Consider the following 25,609-nt stretch of genomic DNA (forward strand, 5'->3'; position numbering starts at 1 on the left):
AAAGGGGAATGAAAAGAGACCAGAAAATAAAATAGAAACGTAAAAATTAATGTTATTTTAGAGATTAAAAGACCATCTATTTATAGAGGAATATGAATATGTTGAGAGAAAGGGAGGGACATAGAGGAGATGAGAAAAACTTTAAAAAAATGCTTAAAATATTATATAGGTATAAAGAGGTAGTACTGCTATTAATGAATTTAAGTCTCAGAGGTTTTGAATTGAGTAATAAGTTTGTGGATTAAGTGTGTACACAATGGGGGGTAGGGTCTACTGGTTAACTACGGGTTTATCTGAGGATGTGCAGGACAAGAGTTAAGTCACATACAGATGAACAAAGAGGAAAAGATGGAAAGGATAGGAAAATGAGAAGAAAAGATCAGAAGTTCAGTAGAGCTAGAAAAAAAACCAAAAAGATAATTAAGAATGAAAGAAAAAGAGAAAGAAGACAAGAAAAGAAAGGAAAACACACATTCACGTATTCCTAAAATAAAAATTATAAGAGGAGAAAAAAAAAATTTAATGGAAAACAATTATTTTTTCAGAAGAGGCAAAAATTAAAGATTAATAAAAGTTTTAGAAAAGCAAAAAAAATTTTATATATATATAAGGTAACAAAAAATGAAAAAAAAAAACAAAACAAGGAAAAGAAAAAAAAAGAAAAGAAGAAGAAGAAAAAAAAAAGTTCTTTGATTTTTTTTTTTTTTTTTTTTTGGGAGGGGTGGGAAGAGTCCTGTATCTCCCTTTTGTCTGTAACCAGAGTCTGGTTGGAGTCTCTGGTCAGCTTGAGGTCCTGTGGCTTGATTGGTTTCTTAAGTCAGTTTGTTGGAACAAGCAGAAAAATGCTCTGCTTTACCCAAGTTTTTGAGATCCCCCTCCCAGGTTAGTTTACTGGGAGGGTGATCTGCTTTGAGAATCACCAAAGAGGGGGATGCAGTGATGAGGCTAGGTTCTGGGTAGAGTTGAGGCCTTTCAAAGAACAGTAGCTTTTCCCTGGGGCTATTTTGTGAAAAAAAACTCACAGCACCCAGCCTGGAGCCATTCTCAGGGTTTCTGTTTTTCAATTGATTGTGGTGGCTGCTAGAGGGCGGGGCAGCCTCTGGCTCTGGTTACCCGGTGAGGAGAGCCACTCCAATGGCTGGCGCCTGAGCTGGGTGACTTTTCCCTGGATGGAACTGAGTCTGTGAGGTCACTTCGCCGTTAAGTTCTTGTGACCTGCTAAATGACTCGTTTTATTCCAAGGTCTGAGCTGGAGCTAGCCGCTCCTCCGAGCTTTGTCGGTATCCAAGATGGAGATCACCGGTGCTGGGGGGGGAGGGGTGGCCTTCCCTCCTCTGCTCCCAGAGGAGTGAGGAAGTGGGGCTTCTACTCACGCGGAGTCTTGGATCCCGGGTCGTCACTGGTCTGCAAAGTGCAGGATGAAGTTGTCCGCTCCTTGTCGGTTCTTGCTGGTGTTGAGTAGAATCCGCTTGTCTGCTGCGTCTGGCTCCTTCGTCCCGGACTGCGTCTCAGGTATGCCTCCGCGGCGGTGGTCGCCGCTGCGACCCTGCCGCCGCAGCGGCAGCTGCTCAGATGTGTCTGATTGGCTTCCCCTCTCTTGACTAACTCTCTGTCCTGTGATGGCACACTTGGTGTGATTCTCTGGCTTGGGACTGTTCACTGGAACTCTGAAACTGTTTTCTATGCAAGAGCTTGTTCAGATTCCAGCTTCTCCTCCGCCATCTTCCCGGAACTCTCTCAAAATTATTATTAGCATCATAAGTGCTAACTATTGAAACTCTGATATGTACCTATGATTTGTGATTATTTGTCTTTTGATTAATAATTTTAATGTTACCACTGTGCATGCATCCATATAAAAATTTTGAACAAAGAAACAAAAAATCTAAACCATAACAGTTAGCTTGACTATGTGCTTATAACAAATTATAGAATAGATTTTTGAAGTTTTGCAATTTCCTAACCAGTATGAGTTAACTTCCTCTCTCCCCACCACTACACACAAATATTTAAGAGTTTGAACAGAATTATTTCAGGTAATATACTATAAATATTAATACAATATCATGTATATATCTAAAATTCCCTTAAAAGTAATAAACGCTACATTCTATTGAAATATTAGTTATTTTATTCTAGGAAACTTTTGGAAAAATAGACTGTATATCTTTGAAATAAAAAGGTCAAAAATGGTAGCATAAAAAATTTCACAGGAGCATCTTTTACCTGCTGTAAACATTTCTTAGAAACATGAATACATGCGCATGGAAAATGTTAGGTAAAAAGTAGAGAATATTTACGTCTTTGTTAAAGACATGACTATTTAGATTGTTTAAAATATTTAGGTAATGATTCGAAATTAAGAATAATGATAATATATTGGGACTGGTCTTTTATTCTATTTTACGGTAGTAATAAAATGATATTTGTAATTATTCTGTAAAATTGCTCTTGCTTGGTATTTTAATTATAATAAGTGATAAACTTTTTTAAATGATTTCCATAGGAAAGGATAGTTTTAATGGTATTAATTCTTTGGTAATTTCAATACAATTAAGAAAATTATTGCAAGGCTGGTTTGATCTAAGACTATATTTGTTTTCTTGTTCTAGTTTTCATATGTTCGTAGAAATTAAAATTCCAAAAATTCAATGGATGTTGGCATTCAGGATCATCTTCATAGATACTAATAATGATACTAATAATGGAGTCACTTAAGTGGAATTGTTTTATTTCATTTGTTTTTGTCACAAATAAATCAAGATGATTGTGTATTTTGTTTCTTTTCACGTTATTGGTTCTTATCCTGAGAATACTTTTTTCTAGCAAAGTAGAGAAAAGCAATTGGATTGAGCAAGTAACATATGGCTATCATAAAATGCAGATGCATAGATTTGTGTTTTCTATCATTTGCTAAAAGTTTCTTCCAGAAAAAGTTATCAATTACGTATAAGTGATGTATAATTCCTAGATATTCCAGTTATCACATACATTTTTTGATTGGGTTATCTCTGAATAAACTCAAAAAACAGACAATAAAACTCAAAATAAACAGAAATCACATCTTTGTTTTAGAAGCTGTAGTTTACAAAGAATTTTTAGCCAACAACAAAAACTTCTTTTTGGGTATTTTGTATTTTGTGTGAAGAATTTTCAACTATAGTTTTATTTTTTTGCTGACATGAAATTCACATGCAATATATTATCTCCTTTCATTGTATACATTTTAGTGCTTTGGAAGTGAATTGTGCAATCATAGGTTTTCTAAGCCTAATTTTTACAAACTTGCTTTTCTTCAAATAGAAATGCTATAAATTTTATAACAGATATTAAAATAGATATAACATTGAATTACAGGAAATTTTCCTGCATAAATCTTCTATAGGGTGTCTTTTCAAAATTTGTTTTGGGGAATTATTTTCAGGTTCTCACTCATACTGTCCAAGTGCACTGTCAATGATCTACATTCCCGATCCATACAAGTTTTTTACTTGTCTTTAATACATACATAGAAGTGTAATGGCTAGAACATATACAATTCTCTTTGACCTTTTGAAGACTTGAAAACTTTCTTCCTAAATGACTGTAGTATTACACAAATCATTATGCTATGCGGAGTGTATCAATTTCTCCACAAATGCATTACTATATTTTGTGTCTTCTTTTTATATTATGGTCATACCAGTGAGCTTTCTTTTTCTTTTTTCTTAGATACTAAAGAGGAGGTAAATTCATATGCTTCTCCTATTGACTATTAATTTATATATGTTCTTTATAGAAATATCCTGTTCGGGAAAAATTTATAAAGAATTAGAAAATATAAATACTTAAGATTCAGGATCACTGTAGCATTAACATCGTAGCATTAACAAATATGTGCCCTCTATCTGTTGGATATGTTTTCACTACTTTCATAGAATTAAGAAAGGTTATCACTTGATATTAGTTTATTCTTGCTTTTCTTTATCCACTAATGCTTACCATGTCAACTTTTTGGAAACCTTTACTGATCCATTGTCATGAATTTTTACATTTATGTTTTGTAGGTTTTTACAACTCACATTTAGTTTGATAATAATTTTTTTTTTAAATTTTTGTATAAGGTTTGAGGCAGTAGTCTAAGATCATCCTTTATAACTAGAGAGGCAATAGTGCCAATACACCCATTTAAGATTCTATTTTTATTTCATTAAGTCATGGCATCCTTTTGAAAATCTGTTGACAATAAAACTAAGAATTTATTTTTGATAAATCTGTTACATTTTAATATATGTCGGTTCTTTCACTAATAAACATGGTTATAAGAATCAAATCTAGTATGAGGCCTCAAGCTACACCATTTTACAAGATTGTTCTGACTGACCTGTATTCCTTGAATTTACATACAAGTGAATTGGGCAGTTGGACCAATATTCTACAGATATCTAGATGTTTGATAGTCACTCATATTTTATACCTTGTGAAAACACAAGACCCCAGATATTATATAGGAGAAAATGTCTTTAGAGAATGCTTAAAACAACTAAAATTAATTTAGGAATGAATTAAGATTTAGATAACACTATAGCATAATAAATTTGAATGATAACGACTTGAGCTGTACAACAGAGGAGAGTGAGAAGGGATAGAATGATGGACCACCTAGGAGTTGTATGTCATTGTTATTGTGTTTCAAATACAGAAAGACTTCAGACAAGAAAAGGAGGAAAATAATCAAAGTGTCCTTAATCAAGTTTCTTTTTAATCCACCTAAGAGTGTGGACTAAGAGTCAGAGAAGATGGGAAAAATAAAAAAGAAAATAAAGCATTGTATAGACCTGTTACAATGTAAAGAAATTGTAATAGGAATATGATAATTAATTTCCAAAGAAATAAAGGAAACAAAAGGTAAACTCTAAAGGCAAAAAGAATGAAGAGAGAAAAGCAGCAAAGTAAAACCTTTATCAATAACAAACACAGGAATTTGGAAGTGAAAAAGCACTGGAAATATTCTAAATAACAGTAAAATAACAATAACAATTGCTAATGTGGATAGAAAATGGATGACATTTTATCATATATAATTTTGAAAAAACATACTAGGAGTGAAAATTTAAAAGTCATAATTTAAAACACTATTTATCATAATTTAAAACACTATTTATATTATAATTACACAGTATATAGTTCAGTGGTAAAATCTTGATATAGCATATGTGAAATAATGGTGTGATCTCCCAAGAATTACGAAGTACACACAAAACACACACACACAAAAACCATATAAACACACACACACACACACACACACACATACACACATCACATACACACATTTGGAATATTGATATTATAATATTAAATAGAGGAAATTATCACAAATAATAAAAATAGGTTAATATATGAAATCATAATATTGCTCATACTATTTAAACGTTTAGTAGAAATCAAATAGTCACAATATACTTGGATTCTTATAGATTAAGTAAATTGAAAATTAAGAAATAGAAGACATGAGAACCTTTGCAAATAAGTTTTAAATAATAAACATTTTGAAACATGTATACTTTAATTTTGACAAAAGATTAATGGTACTGGTGTTTTAACCTCAAGATTTAGCATATGATAACCAGGTGCTCTATATCTCGTTATGGGAGGCTATATCGCTAATCATTTCACTCTGGATATTTTTATGATAGGGTCTCATAGTTTCTCAGGCTCTCCTGAATTACAAACCCTATTTGCAGTTCCTACCATAGGTAGAAAATGGAAGCCACAAATCACCATGCCCAGCTCAAACTTTTTTTTTATTTCAAGTACAAATATTTACAAAAAAATGACCAGGAAATGAAGCCTTTCTTAATATAGTATGTGCTTCTTGAAAATACAGTAATTATTTGTTACCTGGAAAAATATGTTTAGAACTATAAGAAAATCAATTTATTTAAATTCACTAGCCATATAAAAATTAAGAAAATAATTATAAATATTCACATGTTAAATATTTTAAAAGCAACATATATGTGTCTGAATAATTTACATGTGTAAAAATTATGCAAAATTAAATTTACTAATCCTACAACTCTGAAAAAAGAATCCTAAAGAAACAAGAAAATAAGTAACTAACATCAAAATCTGAAATATAGAAAATAAAATGAAGTGTACTCTTTAGTTGACTTAAGTAACTGTAAACCCCTTTTATATCAATTTTAAAATAAAAATGTATGAAAAATGAAAGCAAAAGTACATTTGATCAATAGCAACAGCAAAAGCATCAGTAATTGTTTGAGTGTACAAAAAAAATCGATGGAGGGGTTAACAAGGTTCCTTTCAAAAGAATGTACTCATTACCTTATTTATGTAACTGTAACCCCTCTGTACATTACCCTTACAATAAAATTATATTGAAATTAAAAATAATACAAATAATATAGAAATTAAGAATTCTTAGAAGCCATTAGTTAAAAACTTTATAAAAACCTGCCCCAAGTACCTAAGGAATATACTTTGATGATAACATTTAAATACTTAAACTTCACCAGAAAAGCAAAATGTTTAAAAACTGTTACAAATAAAGTAATAAATCAGAATATATTACTATAATAACCATTGGATGGATTTTTAGTGGCAGTCAAATATGTAAGAAATGAGGCAATATGCCATTCATTTGCACTTAATAAGTGAGAAAGAATTTTCGAGGTCTTTTAAAATATATCATAAGTTTAATGAAGAAACTATTCTGTCACATAATATGATAATCAGATAAAGATGATATTAGAGAAAAGAACAGATTGTACTAAGTTTTGGGATGTTAATGTATGTACTTCTTTTGGTTTTGGAAAATTGTGGGGATTTCCACTTGGGGTATTGTTCTTGCTAGGCTGGCATATCAGTGGTTAATTTTAGTATAGGGGTTCCCTTTCCACAAGAACATGCACCTGATCTGTCCTTTTATTCTTCCCATCATCAATGGCATCAGAGTTGCACACCTACTTGTCTACCTTCCTGGATCCTGCAGTCCTTCCAACCTTAGTCTCTAGATAGTGCAGGATGGTGGAAATGATCCAATGCACCCAGCTATAAATTGAGAAGGAACTCCCCTAAAATTTGTCCTGGTTTCTGTTCTCAAGCCTCCTAAGTAGTTAAAAGTACAGATTGGAGCCCCTGGTGCCAAGCAGTAACAGTATTTTTAAAACAATTAGAAATAAATATGACAGGCTTGTGATAACCTCAGGAAAAGAATAAAAGAGCAGTGAAGCATAGAGGACAGACAGAATATTAACTAGCTACTCAGAGGGTGAATCAGCTTAGCTAGCTACTCGGGAGGCCGAGATCTGAAGAACACTGTTCAAAGCCAGTCCAATCATGAAAAAACATGTGATTATCTCAAAAAAAAAAGAAGTGCAGCAGTGGCTCAAGTGGTAGACCACTACCTTGGGCACAGATGCTTAGAGCAGGAATGATGAATGCATGCATGAGCACATGAACATGCACGTGTGTGTACAGGCACGTGTGTGCACACACACACAAATGAGTATTTCAATGCAGAGTTCTTTATTTTTTTAACCTTGCTGCACTTTATTTCCCTGTATTAGTTCACAAATTAACAAAATCAGCTAAGCACCTATTTACATACAACTCCTCATGTTTCTCTAAAGTCTACTCTCTTTTTGGCAGCCTGCTCTTATTTGACCCAAAAGTAAATTATTCAGAAGATCAATTCATCTCCCTCAACTCTGTAATGTTAGATGATTGTTTAAGTTCTTCCTAGCAATACAATTTTGTGAAATCCTGCGTCAAGCATGAATGGCAAGCCTCTCGAAAAAAAAAAAAACTATAGGTTTTACTCCTCCTGGCAAGCATCTGGAAATTTATTACCTTCATATAATCCATGATATGTCTGTGTATGCCAAAGACGGCTGTGAAAATAAAAAGAACCTTCTAAGCACATAGAATTCGTATAAAATTAATAGGTATGAAGGTTTTTTTTAATATTCTGAAAATACCATACAGAGGAGTTACAATTACATGGGCAAGATAATGAGTACATTTCTTATCAAGCATTGTTGCCTCCTCCTTTATTTCCCCTTCCTATCCCCTTCCATCTCACCTCTCCTGCCTCACCCCATTATACTCCGGCTTGCGAAAGTTTTAAAGTTCTTTTTTCGACATAACATCTTCTACATCTCATTGTTACAATGGGTCCAACTTTATCCTTTTTTCGATTTGTTTTTTCCATGCCCCTCCACAAATTATACCAACATAAAATATAGTGAAAACAGGAGTGATATCGTGGGGGAGGGACATACAAAGCAACAAAAATTCATCTTATAAATATGTTAAAAACAATCGCATGAAAAAAAAATTTGAATACTTATCTTGGGGTACATTTCACCTAACATCAACGAATCTTACCTTTTCTGCTTGTCTCAGACATATACTATTTATTACCAATAAGGGAAACCATGGGGCCTATGAGTATTTAGGCCTGGCTTACTTTACTTAATATAATTTTTTCCAAGACTTTCATTTTCCTAACAATGGGGCAATGTCATTCTTTCTGGTGGAGAAAAAGAATTCCATTGTGTACATATACCACAATTTCTTGATCCATTCATCTACTGAGGGGCATCTGGGTTGGTTCCAAGATTAGCTATGGTAAATAATGTTACCATAAACATAGTTGTGCTGGGAGCTTTAGTGTGGTCTTCTTTGTGATCATTTGGGTAAATGCCCAAAAGTGGAATTGCTGGGTCATAGGGGAAGTCTATGTGGAGTCTTTTGAGGAACCTCCATACCACTTTCCAAAGTGGTTGAACAAGTTTACACTCCCACCAACAATGCAGTACGTTTACCCTAACCACATCTAATTCTGCATTTGTTGTTATTAGAGTTCTTGATTTTTGCCATTCTAACTGGCGTGAGGTGGTATCTCAATGTTGTTTTGATTTGCATTTCTTTTATGGCTAGGGATTTTGAGCATTTCCTCATGTGTCTATTGGCCATCCTTCTTTCCTCTTCAGAGAAGTTTCTCTTTAAGTCTTTAGCTCACTTATTTATTGGGCAGTTGTTTCTTTTAGGATTTGTTGTTGGGTAATTTAATTTTTTTGGAGTTCCATATATATTTTAGATATGAGACCCTTGTCCATTGTATGGCTAGCGAAGATCTTCTCCCAATTCGTGGGCTTTCTATGGATCTTTCTAGCTATGTCCTTTGCCATGCAGAAGCTCCGCAATTTCATGCAATTGCATTTGTCCAAACTTTTGTTGATTTGTTGTGTTTCTGGGTCTCTAGTAAGAAAGTTTCGGCCTGTGCCAAGGAGATCTAGCGTTTCTCCTATTCCATCCTGTAATGTTTTCAGAGTGTCTTCATGACTCTGAGGTCTTTGATCCATTTGGAGTTGATTCTGGTACAGGGTGACATATAAGGATCTAGATTTAGTTTTTTATAACTAGTTAACAAATTTTGAGAGCACCATTTACTGGAGAGACTGTCTTTCTTCCATTCTATATTTTTAGCTCCTTTATCAAAGATTAGATGGCTGTAGGTCTTTAGGTTCATTCCTGGGTTTTCAATTCTATTCCATTGGTCCTGAGGTCTGTTCTTATGCCAGTACCAAGCTGTTTTGATTACTATGGCTTTGTAGAAGAGTTTGAAATTTGGTACTGATTTCCTCCAGCACTGTTCTTTCTGTTAAGGATCGTTTTTTGCTATTCGGGGTGTTTTATTGTTCCATATGAATGTTTGGATTGCCTTGTCTATTTCCTTGAAGAATGAGGTTGGAATATTGATAGGTATCACATTCAATTTGTAGATAGCATTGGGAAGTATTGCCATTTTCATGATGTTTATCTTTCCAATCTAGGAACATGGAACTTTTAGCCAATTTCTAAGTCTGTTTTGGTTTCCTTTTTCAGGTAAAGTTTTCATCATAACGTTCCTTCACTACTTTGGTTAAGTTAATTCCTCGGTATTTTATTTTTGGGGGGCTATTACGAATGGAGTTGCTTTCATAATTTCAGCTACACTTTTCTCATTGTTGGCATACAGTAAATCCATTGATTTTTCAGGCTTAATTTCATACCCTGCTACTTTACCAAAGTTTTGAGTCACCGTGAGTAACTTGGGAGCGGAGGAGTCTTTAAATACAAGATCATGTCATCTCCAAAGAGGGAGAGTTGACTTCTTCTTTCCCTATTGGGATCCCTTTTATGTTTGCATCTTGTCTTATTGCTGTAGATAGGGATTCTAATACTAGATTGAAGTACAGTAGAGAGAGTGGGCATCCTTGTCTCGTCCTGAGTTCAGAGGAAATAGCTTTAGTTTTTCACCATTGAGTATAATGCTTTCTGTAGTTTTGTAATACACAGCCTTTATTGTATTGAAGAAGGCTCCATGGATTCCTAATTTTTCCAGGACCTTCACCATAAAGGGGTCTAGGATCTTGTCAAAGTCTTTTTCTGCATCTATTGAGATAACCATGTGGTTCTTATCCTTGCTCTTGTTGATGTGATGAATTATGTTAATTGATTTGCGTATATTGAAGCAGCTTTGCATCCCTGAAATGAATCCTGTTTGATTGTGCTATATGATTTTTTGGATGAATTGTTGAATTTAATTAACCAAAATTTTGTTGAGAGGCTTTGCATCAAGGTTTATCAAAGAAATGGGTCTATAGTGCTCTTTCTTTGATGAGGGTTTTGGGATGAGGGTTATGATGGCTTCATAGAAAGCTTTCCGTAGTGAACTTTCTCTTTCAATTTCATTGAAGAATTGGAGGAGTATTGGTGTGAGCTCTGCTTTGAAGGTCTTGTAGAATTCTGCTGAAAAACCATCTGTTCTTGGGCTTTTCTTAGATGGGAGGTCTCTTATTGCTGTTTCTATTTCAGTGCTTGATATGGGCCTGTTAAGATGGTTTAACTCATCTTGGTTTAGTTTTGGCATGTCAATAATTGCCAGGAAAAGGTCCATTTCTGCTCTCAAACATATTAGCATGAAGTTTTGAGCAGTATTCCTTTATAATGTTCTGAATCTTGGTTGTTTCTGTAGTGATGTTTCCATTCTCATCTCTGAGTTTATTACTTTGGGCGTGTCTCTTCTTTTTCTGATAAGATTTTTTTATGGGTCTGTCAATTTTGTTATTTTTTTTCAAAGAACCTTCTCATTTTTTTGATTCTTCCTATGGTTTTGTTAAAATTCTAATTCATTTAATTCTGATTGAATTTTAATTATTTCTTTCCATCAACTGGATTGGGGTTTATATTGATGCTCTTTTTCAAGGAATGTCAGATCTCATTAAATTGTTGGTTTCAGTTCTCTCCAATTTGTTGATGTAGGAACTCAGAGCTATAAACTTGCCTCTGAATCATGCCTTTGCTGTGTCTCGAGGAGCAGATAATCTCTGTGTTAATTTTTGATGAATATCATGAACATTTGAACTTCATTTCTAAGCTGTTCCATGACGCACTGGTGCTTCAACAGTGTGTTTTTCAGCCTCCATGTGTTACTGGACTTTCTTTGGTGGCTGTTCGTGTTGAGTTCTAATTTTATTCCCTTTTGGTCTGAGAGAATGCAAGATATGAATTCAATGTGTCTGAATTTTGACAAGGTTGATTTGTGACCTAAAATGTGGTGTATTTTGGAAAATTTTCCATGTGCTGCTGAGTAAAAAGTGTATTCTGATGCTGCTGGATGAATATTCGCTAGATGCCTGCTAAATCAGTTGATATATGCACTTGTTTCGATCGGCAGTTTCTCTGTGGATTTTTTGCCGAGTTGATCTATTTAGTGGGGATAGTTGTGTGTTAAAGTCCCAACAATTAATGTCTTTGGATCTATGTGAGATTTAAAGTAGTATTTCTTGGATAAATTTGGGTGCACTATTGTTTGACAATATTTAGAATTGTAATATCCTCCTGAAGGAGAGATCCCTTAATTAGTATGTAGTAACCTTCTTTATCTCTTCTCAATAATTTTAATTTGAAGTCTATTTTATCTGATATTAGGATTGCAACTCCTGCCTATTTATGGGGGCCATTTGCTTGGTAGATTTTGTTCCAGCCTTCACTTTCAAAATGTGTTTGTTTTTTTATGGGCAAGTTGTGATTCCTGAAGGTAGCAAATAGAAGAATCTTTCATTTTAAACCAACTAGACAGTCTATGTCGCTTAATTGGAGAGTTAGATCCGTTAATATTGAGAGATAAGACTGAGCGTTATTTGGGTGTTCCTGCCATTTTATCCACCTTCTTGGGGGCTACGCGTACTGGGTTCTTCCTATGGTTCTTGGATTCTGTTTGAATGTGGTTTCTTGGCCTTTATTATGGTCTTGTTGGTTTTCTATGTGTAGGACATCTTTAAGTAGCTTTTGTAGAGCTGATTTGGTGGAGATATATTGTTTATTTTTCTTTGCTATGGAAGGTTTTTATTTGGCCTTCAGTTATGAAGGAGAATTTAGCTGGGTACAGTATTCTTGGTTAATAGTTGTTTGTCCTTAAGGCATGGCATACATCATTCCAGGCTCTTCTTGCTTTAATTGTCTCTGTTGACAAATCTGAGGTGATTCTAATTGGTTTTCTTTTATAGGTGACTGATCTTTTCTCCTTGACAGCTGTAAGGATCTTTTCCTTGGTCTGAATTGATCCTGTGTCGATTATAATGTGACTATGGGATGTCCTGTTCTTGTCTGGTTTATTTGGAATTCTAAAAGCTTCTTGTATCTGAATATGCCTATCTTTTTGTGTGTTTGGAAGTTCTCTGCTGGGAGCCTGATAAACAAATTTTCTAAACCATTAACTTCTGTATCTATGTGCTCCTCTACACCCATTTCCCTCAGATAAGGCCTTCTGATGGTGTCTTTCAAGTGTTGAATAGATCTATCATATTTCTTGTAATTGTCTTGGATAGTTGTATGGTCTTTATCTATAATACCTAGGCTGTCTTCAATGCTGGAGATTCAATCTTCTGCATGGTCTAACCTACTGTCAAGACTTTCTATATTTTTCATTTCTTTTCTTTCTAATTGGTCGGCTTTTATTGCTTCAAATGCTTTGTTGGAGCTTTGTTTTAGGTCTTATATGAAATTCTTTACTTTCTTAATTTGGTGTTCAGTGTTTATTCTCAAATCACTTAGTTGATTGGCTATGGTTTCCTTGTACTCCCATTCCTTCTGTTGGACTCCATTCAGCATTCCTTTGTGGTGTCCCTGACTCCTTTCAGGTGTCTGTTTGTGGATTCCATGAATGGCTCTATAGATCTTTGTCTATGCTCATCCCGCTCTTGCAATTCTTCTATTCCTCTTTGATTAGATTTCTCATGTTCATGCAACTTCTGTAGTTCTCTTTGACTGATCTCAGCCTGCTCACACAATTCCTTTATTTCTCTTTTAGTGTTCTCAACCTGTTCACGCAATTCCAGTATCAATCTTTGAGCAGCTTCCTCACAGCCATGAGCTTCCTGTTTTGATCTTAGGTTTGCCTCCTGTCTCTCCCTATCACACACACACTGAGTCCTTTACAGGGTTTCAATCTTTTCATTCACCATATGTACCAGTAGTGTTTGTAGAGCTTTTTGGGAACTCTCCTCTGGATTATACATTATCTGTTCTGTCACCTGATTATCTTGAGTGGGAATTGAGATACCCGGACTTTCCATTTTCCTTGTGTTTTTCTTGCTTATTCTGCCCCTTTGGGATGTAAGTAATGCCAGTTTTGTGCTAGAACACCATTTTTAGGCAAGCATCAACCAAAGTCCTGTAACTGCATAGTCAAAAGTCTGCGGATACAATCTAGTTCAACAGCTACAGTCTATTCAGCATTAAACAACTACATATTAATGGGCTAAGAATAGTGAAGAAGAATTTGACAAACCAGAAATTATTATGTTTAGGGAGAAAGGTGCGGGAAAATAGGGTTAGAGGGATATGGAAAGGTAAAAGGCGAGTGAAATTAACCACGTCCTAATCTCACAGAGGGAAATGGATTGGAAAGAATGATAGGAGAGAGAGAAGAAAAAAATTTAAAAAGGGACCAGAAAAAAATGGAAAGACAAATATTTAAACTCTTAAAAGTAATGAAAATTTAAAGAAGTAATATTGAGAGATGAATGGAGATAGGATGAGAGGAGGGGAGGGATAGAAAGGAGACCTGAAAAACTAAAAAATAAAAATACATCAAATATTGTATAGGTATAAATAGATAATACTGTTATTAAGGAATTTAATCTTTTTTTGTCAGTTTAATCTCTGAATATTTATTAGAAATAATGGTAACCCCAATAATAGTGTTTGTTATAAGTTTGTCACAAAAGAAACATACAAACCAAAAAGTTCAGAGACATAAATCTTAAAATATAATTTCATGATCATAAAGAATTAAAATATCAATGAATAAAAAATATAGTACATGCAGTATCTTTTACAGAAAATATAAAATATTAAAAAGGGATGAAGGAATTCCTACTTAAATTTTGTGATAAATTATGTGCATGATGGATAGAGCCAATAATATACTGGGATAAATTGTGTCCAAATTTATAGGTAAAATTATTATTGTTTGAACTAGCCTCTTAAAGGGTAAGGAATTTAATCTTAAGAGGTTTTGAATTGAGTAATACATTTTTGGATTAAGTATGTACACAATGGGGGATAAGGTCTTATAATCAGTGACAGGTATATATGAGGATGAGCAGAACAACAAATAATTCATGCAAAAAGAACAAAAGATGAAAAAGTAAAACAAATGAGAAAGAAAGAACAAAAAAGGCCAAAAGGTCAGTAGAGATTTTTTTTTTAAAGTACACACACACACATATACACCTAAAATAAAAGTTATAAGAGTAAGAAAAAAAGATTAATAAAAACAATTTTTATAATTAAAAAGTAAAAATTTAAAAAAGATACAAAAAAAGACTTCTTTGATTTTGTTTTTTGGGGATTGATGGGAAGATCCTGTATCTCCCTTGTGTCTGTAACCAGTCTCTTGAAGTCTCTGCTCAGGTTGTGGTGTTTGGTTTTCCTGTGGCTTGATTGGTTTTTGAAGTCAGTTGGTTTGAGCAGGCAGAAAAATTCTCTGCAGTGCCAAGGATTTTATGAACCACCTTCCAGGCTAGTTCAGTTGGAGGTAGATCTGCTTTGAGTATCATAAAAGAGGGAGATGGCTGTTTCCTCTAGTTTAGAGTTGCTGTGATAAGGCTGGGTTCTGGGTAAAGTTGAGGCCTTTCAGCAAACAGTAGCTTTTCCCTGAGAGGCTAGCTTTTGAGACATTCACAGAGCCTAGCCTGTAGCCATTCTCAGGGTTTATGTTTACTGATTTTCAATTGATTGTCAGGGTTGCCATAGGCAGGGGGGCAGCCTCTGGCTCTGTTTACCCAGTGAAGAAAGCCACTACTTCGGGGGCGTAGCTTTCTCTGCCTGGTTATGGTGACTTTCCCATGGGTGAAGTTGAGAATGGCAGGTCAGGGTAGGTACTTGTGACTCGCTAAATGACTCTATTGTTTTCATCAAAGGACTGAGTTAGAGCTAACTGCTTAGCCAGGCCTTTGTCTGTATCAAAGATGGATATCTCCAGTGTTGGGGGGAGGGGTGGCCTTCCCTCCTCTGTTCCCTTTGAGAAGGAATGAGGATGTCAGTTTTGTACTCACGCTGGAGTGTTGGTTCCTAGGTAGTCTCTGGTCTGCTATCTGCAAGATGAAGATATCTGCTACTTGTCAGTTCTTGCTGGTGTTGAGTAAAATCTGCTCGTATTTGTCCCAGACTCTCTGGGTTGTAGGCATGGTTGCTATGGACGCCACCACAGCTGCCACAGCTGCCCCAGCCGCCCCAGCCATGGCTGCTGGAAAATGCTCAGATCTGTCTCTTTACCTGGATTTTCCCTCTCTGGCCAAACTCTCTGTACTGTGATGGCACACTTGGTGTGCCTAGGACTGTTCACTGGAACACTAGAACTGCTTTCTACGCGAGAACTTGTTTAGCCACCAGGTTCTTCTCCACCATCTTCTCGAAATTCCTTAAGGTGTTTAAATATTACTGGAATTGTTTTGGAATAAATAATGTTCACCTTGACTATCTTGAGAAAAAATTGGTTTCTCAGCACTATGGTAAGAACTTGAGTGAAGGAAACAAAAGGAAAAATGAAGAACAACTCAACACACACATTCAAAAGAAAAAAAACAACCCAAGAAAACAAGTTAACTCAGTACTCAAGAACCTGCAGGAAATGCAAAGATTTTTTTAAAATAGCTATGATAAGCTTATCAAAATCCTGAGTACATGGGAGTCTACTGTTGTGAGGATAGTGGTTAAAGCTCAGACTGGACAGAAAGATCTGTACACAATGCCAGGCACCTGTTATTCTAAATTCCAGGAAGAATAACATGAAGTAGATTGAGCCCACGAGCATACACAAGTAGGAAGCGAGATTCTATCTGAAAGTTATTCAGGATAATTTAGGGCTGGGGCATGCCAAAGTGTTAAGAAGATCCATTTAGGAGACACAAGACACTCAATTCCAATTCTAATATTAAGAGTATTAAAGAAAAAAACTATGATTTTAAATAATGGGAATAATTGTAAGATTTGAATATTTGAGTGGAGAAAAATGCATGAGAGAGATAGAGTTTACCCATGTTGCAATGCTTTGTACTTAAGTGATAATATTATGTGGTACTCCAGACATAACAGAGTTACCTTGCAAATGAGCATGGATGTGCATTTGGGTGAAGGAAATACTCTACTTACACAGGTGTAAATTAAATACTTTTTTGGGGGAGATTTTAGTTCTTGATCTAAGAGCCTGGGTGATATCTCTGAGTCTTTTCTCTACTACTTTGAGCCACAGTTCCAATTCTGATTTTCTGTTGGTTGTTTGGAGATAAGAGGCTCATGGACTTTCCTGCCCAGGATGGCTTCAAACCATGATGGTCAGATCTCAGCCTCCTGAGTAACCAGGATTCCAGGCCTGAGCCATCCATTTTTTTAATAATTTAGTAAATTGTACAGTTACAGATGTTATAATTTATCATTATAACCTTTATAATATATGTGTGTATATTTATATCAATGCATACATATAGAAATATTTTAACATATTTTTATATCTACAGTAGATTTATGAAATCATCCTTCATTATAAAATAACATGGAAACAAGTTTAATGAGGAGCAAAGCAAAGGGAATTGTCATGTTTCTTGTTGTTGAATGAAATATGAATTGTGAGAATCAGTTTGAGAAAACCATTTAACAAAATGGATAATGACTATTAATTCCTATCCCTTTATTTGCCCATATTGTGCATCCTCACACATGAGTGTCAAAGTAAAACCACACTTTTTTGCCTTTGTATTTAAATCATATGTTATAATTTAGCGGTTATGTGAAGTAATCAAATAAAGATTAAAATAATAGTGAGACTATGAGTTAGAGCTGAAAATTATTTTAAATATGATAATAGCTAATTAAATTCCATTTCTCTTACGTTTACTCTATTGTCATATCCCTTATTCCCACATTAGGAAAGTACATAGAAGATTCTCACTAAATAATGTGTAAAATTATGAAAAAATGTGTTAAAAGAATATGGGCACATTGGGGCTAGTAACGTGGCTCAGTGGTAGAACTTTTGCCTTGCATGCATGAGGCCCTGGGTTTGATTCCTCAGCACCACATAAACAAAAAGAAGAAAGCTGGAAGTGGTGCTGTGACTCCAGTGGTAGATTGCTAGCCTTGAGCAGAAAAGCTGAGGGACAGCACCAGAGGGGCCCAGAGTTCAGGCCCCTCGACCGGACAGAAAAAACAACAACAACAACAACAACAAAGAATAGGGGCACAGTGTGGTTTTAGCTGATTGAGACCTGTAGGGGGTAGTGTGTTTTTGAGGACTTGATAAACGTTGTGATGGAGATGAAGAAAGGGATATGCTTATTCTGGAAAATTGGCTAGAGGATTGCTCACATAAAAATAGTTATGAATTCTTCCAAAAGGTTACAGTAAAATCTCTCTCACAATCATGTTCACTACTGCACTATTCACCGTAGAGAACTTATGGAAACAGCCCAGACGACCTTTAGCGGAGGGATGGTTGGACAAAGTGTTGCACAAATATACAATTAGGTTGCACTCATCCATTATAAAGACTGTTACAGCATTTGCAAAGAAATGGATAGATCTAAAATTATGTTAAGTAAACGAAGTCAGAGCCAGACACACCAAGGATGTGTATTTGGAAGCCAGAATTTTATGCAAGTTAAACAACAGTATTAATCAAAGCATGCTATTTGCAGTGGAGTATTTATTTATTTATTTATTTATTTTTGGGTTCAGTCATGGGGCCTGAACTCTGGGCCTGGGTGCTGTCCCTCAGCTCTTCAGCTCAAGGCTAGCGCTCTACCACTTGAGCCACAGCGCCACTTCTGGTTTTTTTCTTTTTGCTTATGTGGTGCTGAGGAATCGAACCCAGGGCCTCAGGCATGCAAGGCAAGCACTCTACCACTGATCCACCTTCCCAGCACTGCAGAGGAGTATTTAAAAGTTGTAATTTCTTATAAAATTGAACTTTTAATTCAACAGAATGAATACCAGGAGACTATCACTTGGAAAAGGTGAGGGGAAGTCAAAGGGAAGGATTAAATAGACTTCTGGAAGTAGAGAGTGAAGCCATAATATTCAATGCAGATAGTATGAAACTAGAAACAATGAAAGTGGGGTGAGGTTTGGAAGGATGTGAGAAAGTTTTGTAAAGATCCATTGTAATTATAAACCGATTCGTTGAATGGAAACCCTTTGTACAACTATTTTATAAAAATATAATTAAAAATGATGGGGCTGGGAAGGTGGCTCAGTGGTAGATGGCATGCCTTGCATGCCAGAGGCCCTGGGTTCGATTCCTCAGTACCACATAAGCAAAAAGAAAAAAAAGCCAGAAGTGGCGCTGTGGCTCAAGTGGTAGAGCGTTAGCCTTGTGCTGAAGAGCTGAGGGACAGCGCCCAGGCCCAGAGTTCAGGCCCCATGACCGGACCCCCCAAAAAAAAAACCAAAGAAACAAAAAAACGATGGAGACATCTGATCTTAAACAATGAGTCAATATGATAATTTCCTGCTCAGAAATTTTCTTTGCAGGTATTTTCCTCATAATGACATAAAAGTGAACAACGCAATTAATATGAATATATCACTTTGCATATCCTAAATAGACACAATATAAAAATCGCAGTAAAAATATTAGAATATATCACATGATAAAATAACAGGTAGAAAGTATCAAACTCTGATTGTTTTTCCAAGTACTTTACCTTTGGTATCTAATTTAATCCTCACAATAATCCCATAAAGTGGAACTACTTCTATTTTTAATTCTAAGTTGATGATATTAAATCTTCAGAGTTGCAATTACTAGTACAACATTGCACACACGGTAACTGTTAGCCTGCGGTCCATTCCCACCATATCAAATAACCTCATTCTATTTTGTAACTAAATACCAGCACTCAGTCTACTAATTCTAGGAAAATATCCCAAAATTATTGTGCATACTCTAATAATATTTCACTTTATCTTTCTTAGAAAATAGGTAACTAAGCCGGACACTGGTGGCTCATGCCTACAAAGCCAGCTACTCAAGAGGCTGAGATCTGAGGATTGTGGTTCAAAGCCAACTCTGGCAGGACAGACTGTGAGATTCTTATCTTTAATAAACCACTAGTAAACTGGGAGTGGCACTGTGGTCCAAGTGGTAGAGTGCTCGCTTTGAGTGGAAGAGCACAGGGACAGTACCCAAGCCTAGAGTTCAAGCCCCATGACCAACAACAACAAAAAAAAAAACAAAATAAGTAACTGTAATATGAAAAGTCCAAGTTCATAATCACTTACACCTCCCTGGTGAAAGGAATTGCTAAACTATAACATTCTTGATTTCTAGCTCAAAATAGTAGAAATCATATTTTATCCCTTCACTCAACACTGCACTGCCTGGTGACCCCATCTCTAGTTAATACAGTCTTACTGAAAGAATGACCTGCCCAATTCCTGACGGAAACAGACTGCAGGTCTTTTGGAGCAATCATTTCCACATTGTAGTTCACCTAAATTGTTTACCATTAGAAGTATTTTGATTGGTTTTTATATCCAACATTTTGAGAGAAATGTACTACTTTAAAATGTTATTAAAGAAAGACTGATATAAAAATCACTTTGACCCCAGATAAATATTTTACCTTTCATATACCCAAAAATGCAGTCTGACCTATTATTAATGTTAGGAACGAGAGGTTAAAAATCATAGACACCAAGACCTAAGTATGAATTAAAGACTCTCCAACTTGTGAATACAATTGGTTTAAAAAGACATCAATACTACTGCATTTTTAAATTCCCTATGAAAATGATAATGATTCCCTATGATAATGTTAAACTATTAACACTTAAAAATAACTCATTTTCTTGGGAGTAGGACACAAAACACAAGGTTAATCCTAATCATTTTAAAAGACCTTTATTTATACAAAAACTCACTCATAACTATAAAGATTATAAAACTCACTGAAGTACAGAGACACAAAGGAAATAATTTAACTGCATCATGTACATTCAATGGACTGTTAATAGAAAACAAAGTTATACTAATAATTAGCTTACCCAAGTCACTTACATTCTTTTATTCTATTCCATTTACTTTCATAAAAACTGGGTTTTCATAAAATGATGCATAAAAAAGACTATATACCCACTTACATTTTCAGATCTTAACAATATTTATTTCAGAAATTTTGGCTCTATAGTCAATGAAATGAAATAATACTAAAATATTCAAAGGATTTTCAGAAATTGCAAGACTTGCTCTGGGATGTTATGTATATTGGAAAAGATATTCAAAAAGCCTTTTGTTAAAGTTGCCATAGTTACTCCCACAAAAGAGCCATTAGTAAAGATCCCTGTGCATGTACAAAATACCTTCAAATGCATCCACAATCTGGACATGACACATGCTTTTTGTTTATTCGTTTTTGAAAGGAATATCTAACAAGCATATCCACAATACTTATTTTCAGACAATAAGATGAGATATTCAAACGTAGTATGGGTTTGATTATCTCTTAGTGTGAATAGATATGATCTTGCAAAGAAAGTTATTTTCAACAGAAATCCAGAAAGAGTTTATCCAACTTGTGTTTCACAGGAATAACCAGAGAGTAATACCTGTTTGGTCAAGTCGGTCCAAATCACTCCATGTGTGTATCTTAAAAGTATAACCAATTTAAGAAGTCACATACGTATTTTGTACTGATAATCAACTTACAGCAAAATAACTTACTACCTAATTATGTCTGTATCTTCTTACCCAACATACAATAAAAGCTGAAAGCGTTCTCTTTATCTAACTTAATGTTATAAATGCTTTGATTATGATGACGTTATTATTAGACAAATAATATATACAGAAGGGTGGTTCCACTGAAAAGACATGACAGAGCACTGATATATAAAAACATTGCAACACAGTTAGCTCTTTTCAGCTTCACCCTGTCCACATTGGCAAGCAACATTGCAACAGCACATGCACACATATACACATACACACATGTTCGCACATGTACACACACATATACATGCATGTTAAATTCAGGATTTATTGTACAAAAAAGTTCAAATAAAATTTTAGTGATTAGGACAAATGATAATATGCCTTATTACAAAATAATACATAAACCATCACCACGCATGTTACATTTTACCTGCTTCTCCACATGTGACCACTTAATTTATTTTTAATTAATTAATTACCTTATTAGTTAATTTATTTGTTTGGTGTTAATACTAGGGCTTGAACTCAGGGCCTGGCTTTGTCCCAGAATTTATTTTTTGTTTCAGTTTTCTCAAGACTAGCATTTTACTGCTTGTACCACAGCTCCATTTTTAGCTTTTGCTGGTTACTTTCAAATCAGATTCTAATGGACTTTTTTTTCTTGGTCTGCTTTCAAACCACAATCCTCAGATTTCATCTTTCTGTTTAACTACTATTAAAGACATAAGCCATCAGTGTGGCTCCTATTTTTTCCTCAATAGTTATCTAATGCACATACTTAGATAGTAATTTAAAAATGAGAGTATAGAAGCAAGATGTACAGTGGTGATATTGTCCTGTCAGAAATTCAAGTTAGTAATGTAAATTTATTCTTCAGACCATACCCAAACAATACCATGATATAGTGTAAGAGAACTCACTATTGAACATATTAGTTTTAAGAGCTTTCTGATAGATCCATTATTTATTGGTACCCAACATTAGAAAATTGTATGAGGCATTGTTAAAATAGAAGTCCTTTGCATGACTACATACATTCCTTGTTTTTTTTTTTAAAGACACTTGCTTTCATCTAAAAAGGAGGCCTATTTATTGTCTTCATGTGATTTTGATGATTGAACGTGCTTAGTGAGAAGGTCAAAATGTATTAGTAGTCCTTAACTATCAATTCTCATTTATCTTCTTGTAGAATATAATGATTAAATCAATAGTTCAGAATCATGCTTCCATTGCAAGTGGATCACCAGTAAGAAATCCTCAATACCAATTCCTACAAAGTTTTGTCACAGATACAATCTCCCTGCCTTCTCTGCTGCTTGACTACCTTCCTATTCCTTCATTGTACAGGAAAAGTTTGATTCAACTGATTTCAGTCAGATCTGTTACTAGAATTATCAAAGATTTAGTTTATTGTCTGTAATTTGGTCAAAGTTATGTCTCTTTATGTATGCTTCTAAAAATGTATTTACTAATTTCAAGTAAATACATAAATTCTATTTCCACCTTTTTTAAAAAATAAAATTTTGTTTGCTCTATAAATTGATCAGAGGCATGGATTTTGTGGCTAGATTGGTCATTACACATCTGTCTCTCTCTTTTTCCCTTTCTTGGTTCTCATAAATAATATGATTGCTCCATAATTATCCTAATTTATTTTGCTTTTATATTTTTGGTTGCATCATTTCACTTTTTGCTCTGCCATTTAACAAATCATATATATAGAAGACATTATTTCCTTTTTTCTCATTCCTAGAATAAGCTGCACATGAAGACATCACTGGTCCTCATTTTCAGTGTGTACATTTGAATACGGAGGAACATCATTCCTCTGTTCTCTAACAATTCCTTACTCTCCGGATAGAATAATTTCGAATAGTAAAATTGTAAAAAGAGAAAATAAATGATGGTGAATAAACAGATGCAGAAAATTCACCGGATATTTCTGACCAGTTCAACCAATGTGAACTAATAGGGAAATACATGGATACCTCATTCCCACTGGCTCTCAAAGTCTCTGGTTAGGCAATTCTTAGGAATATTAGGAACAATATGAAAAAGTAAGGAATGGTATCAATTAAAGAAAAAAAATGGAGAAAGATCCAAGCAAATTTCTTCATTGGGCTGCCAAAAATATTCGGCTTACTACAGTGCGGAGTCTTCTTTCCAAATGGCCACTCATGTGAATATTAGGGATGACGATGAGTATACCCCTCTTCATTGAGAAGCCTACAGTGGACACTTAGACATTGTCAGTGTGTTGGTGTCTCAAGCGGCACATACAATAATTGTAGATGACTGGACACCCCTGCACAGTGCATATAAGTGGATCTTACTTCATTATGATACAGATACCAATGCCTAAACTAAAGGCCTCTTGACCCCGTTGTATCTTGCTGCTGAGACTTGAGATAGCAAAGATACGCTGGATCTCCTTCTGTTGAACCATTATATAAAACCAGGCCTGAAGAACAACATAGAAGAAACTGCATTTGATATTGCCAAAAGGATAAGTATGTGTCATTCCCTCTATGAAGTTGTGGAGGGCTGTACAAATTGTTCAACTAAGTCCTAATGTTCGGGTTAAGTTTCTTAAATTTCAAAAATGCAAGTCCATCTTTTGTGTCCCTACAAAATATTTTCACAAAACAAATAAGAGCAATATCTTTTTTTTTTTTTTTTGGTCTGTCATGGGGCTTGAACTCTGGGCCTGGGAGCTATCCCTCTGCTCTTCAGCTCAAGGTGAGCACTCTAACCCTTGAGCCACAGCTCCACTTCCAGTTTTCTAGTGGTTTATTGGAGATAAGAGTACCACAGACTTCCCTTTCCAGGCTGGCTTTGAACAATGATTCTCAGATCTCAGCCTCCTGTGTAGCTAGGATTATAGGCATGAGCCACCAGTGCCCGGCAACACCAATATTTTACTGTAAAAATTCATGGATTCCGCGGAATTCTTCCAAATGAATTGCCTGCATTGGATGTCAAAATGTATTCAATAGTTTTTGTATACATGTATAATGATTTCTTCAGAATTTGTGATTTTTTAATCAGAAATAATTTTAACTTACCTGTTGAAATGAGTAGTACAGAAAGTAAAATATTTCTGGTGCTTGTCTGAAAAAGTATATTTTAAGATATTCTATATTCTATGTTTGCATGATGTTCATAATTTATTTTATTTTCTCCTAGATATACTTTGAATTCTACATTACTTTATAATATATAGGTTAATTAATGTGTCCTTTCCGATTGCATTCCATATAAAAACAGTTTGATTCCTTATTTTTTCTAGGTCTTTATTTTTCTTTGGGATAAAATGACAATGTTGTCTAATTTGAAGTTTTGTAAATTTTATGCTAAGTAAACGCTTTTCTGAGCTGAAGATTTAATACACTGATGTCAAACTAAATTTAATTATATGAATTACGTGTATTGTTACACTTGTAATTTTGTAATTTTGTAATCAACCTTTTAATAACTGTTTTTCATTTCTTGCATCTGAAGAATGAAAAATATGGAATACTTCTCAAATTTTCATATTATCCTTTTGCAAGTGCCATGTTAATCTCTGTATTGTAATTTGAGTATACGTGTTGCTGATGCATGTAGTATCCTCTAAATTTAAGTTGTTAATGATGCAATGTTTATACAGGCTTATATCTATGGGTGCCTACTTGTAACAAGGAAACCTTCTTGTTCCTAACAATGCTATCGATCTTATTTCCCTAAAATTCTGTGAATATTGGAAAAATTATATTGAGCAGTCGATTGTTCACATTTGCAAATTTTTTTTGTCAATGACTATCAAGTCTTTTTATTTGGAATTTTATCGTACTCTCAATTATTTATAGATAGGTCTAAAGGTGATGGCTTTTTCAAGTACTTATTTATCCAACTGAATTAGCTTTGTGGACCTAATGAATTCAAAGTAAGCATTGCTTAAGAGCTACTTCTAAACTTCTTCAGCTGACATTTTCCCAAATGAGGTATTACTGGTACAAATGTCTACATGAGCCTTTACCCTTCTTCCATGTGGGAACAGACCAACCAGAATATCTTACCCTGAAAACGTAAATTGTCTTACTTGAACAAAACTAATCTTGGTTACAAGGGATGATAGAGAGATGAACAGTTCAAACAGAACTGTTCAGACTAGAAGGTATTTTATCAAAATATAATTTTTATTATACCTTCCATTTCAACAGTAACTAAAGCCAAGAAGGTGAAAAAATTGTTCATATGCATGATTACTTAATGTCCTGGATTGTCTACCATCCAACCAGGCAGGAACTTACACTACTGCCTTTTTTTTTTTTTTTTTTTTGTCGGTCGTGGGGCTTG

General features: G+C 34.6%; 1 pseudogene; it reads right to left on the minus strand.

The window, feature by feature from the left end:
- Positions 1-24,776: 24,776 nt before the first annotated feature.
- On the minus strand, positions 24,777-24,873 carry LOC122095372 (annotated as a pseudogene).
- Between the last annotated feature and the right edge of the window lie 736 nt (positions 24,874-25,609).

The sequence above is a fragment of the Dipodomys spectabilis genome, unplaced genomic scaffold (assembly GCF_019054845.1).
Source record: "Dipodomys spectabilis isolate Male_0828 unplaced genomic scaffold, ASM1905484v1 ptg000014l, whole genome shotgun sequence".
NCBI classification, from domain to species: domain Eukaryota; kingdom Metazoa; phylum Chordata; class Mammalia; order Rodentia; family Heteromyidae; genus Dipodomys; species Dipodomys spectabilis.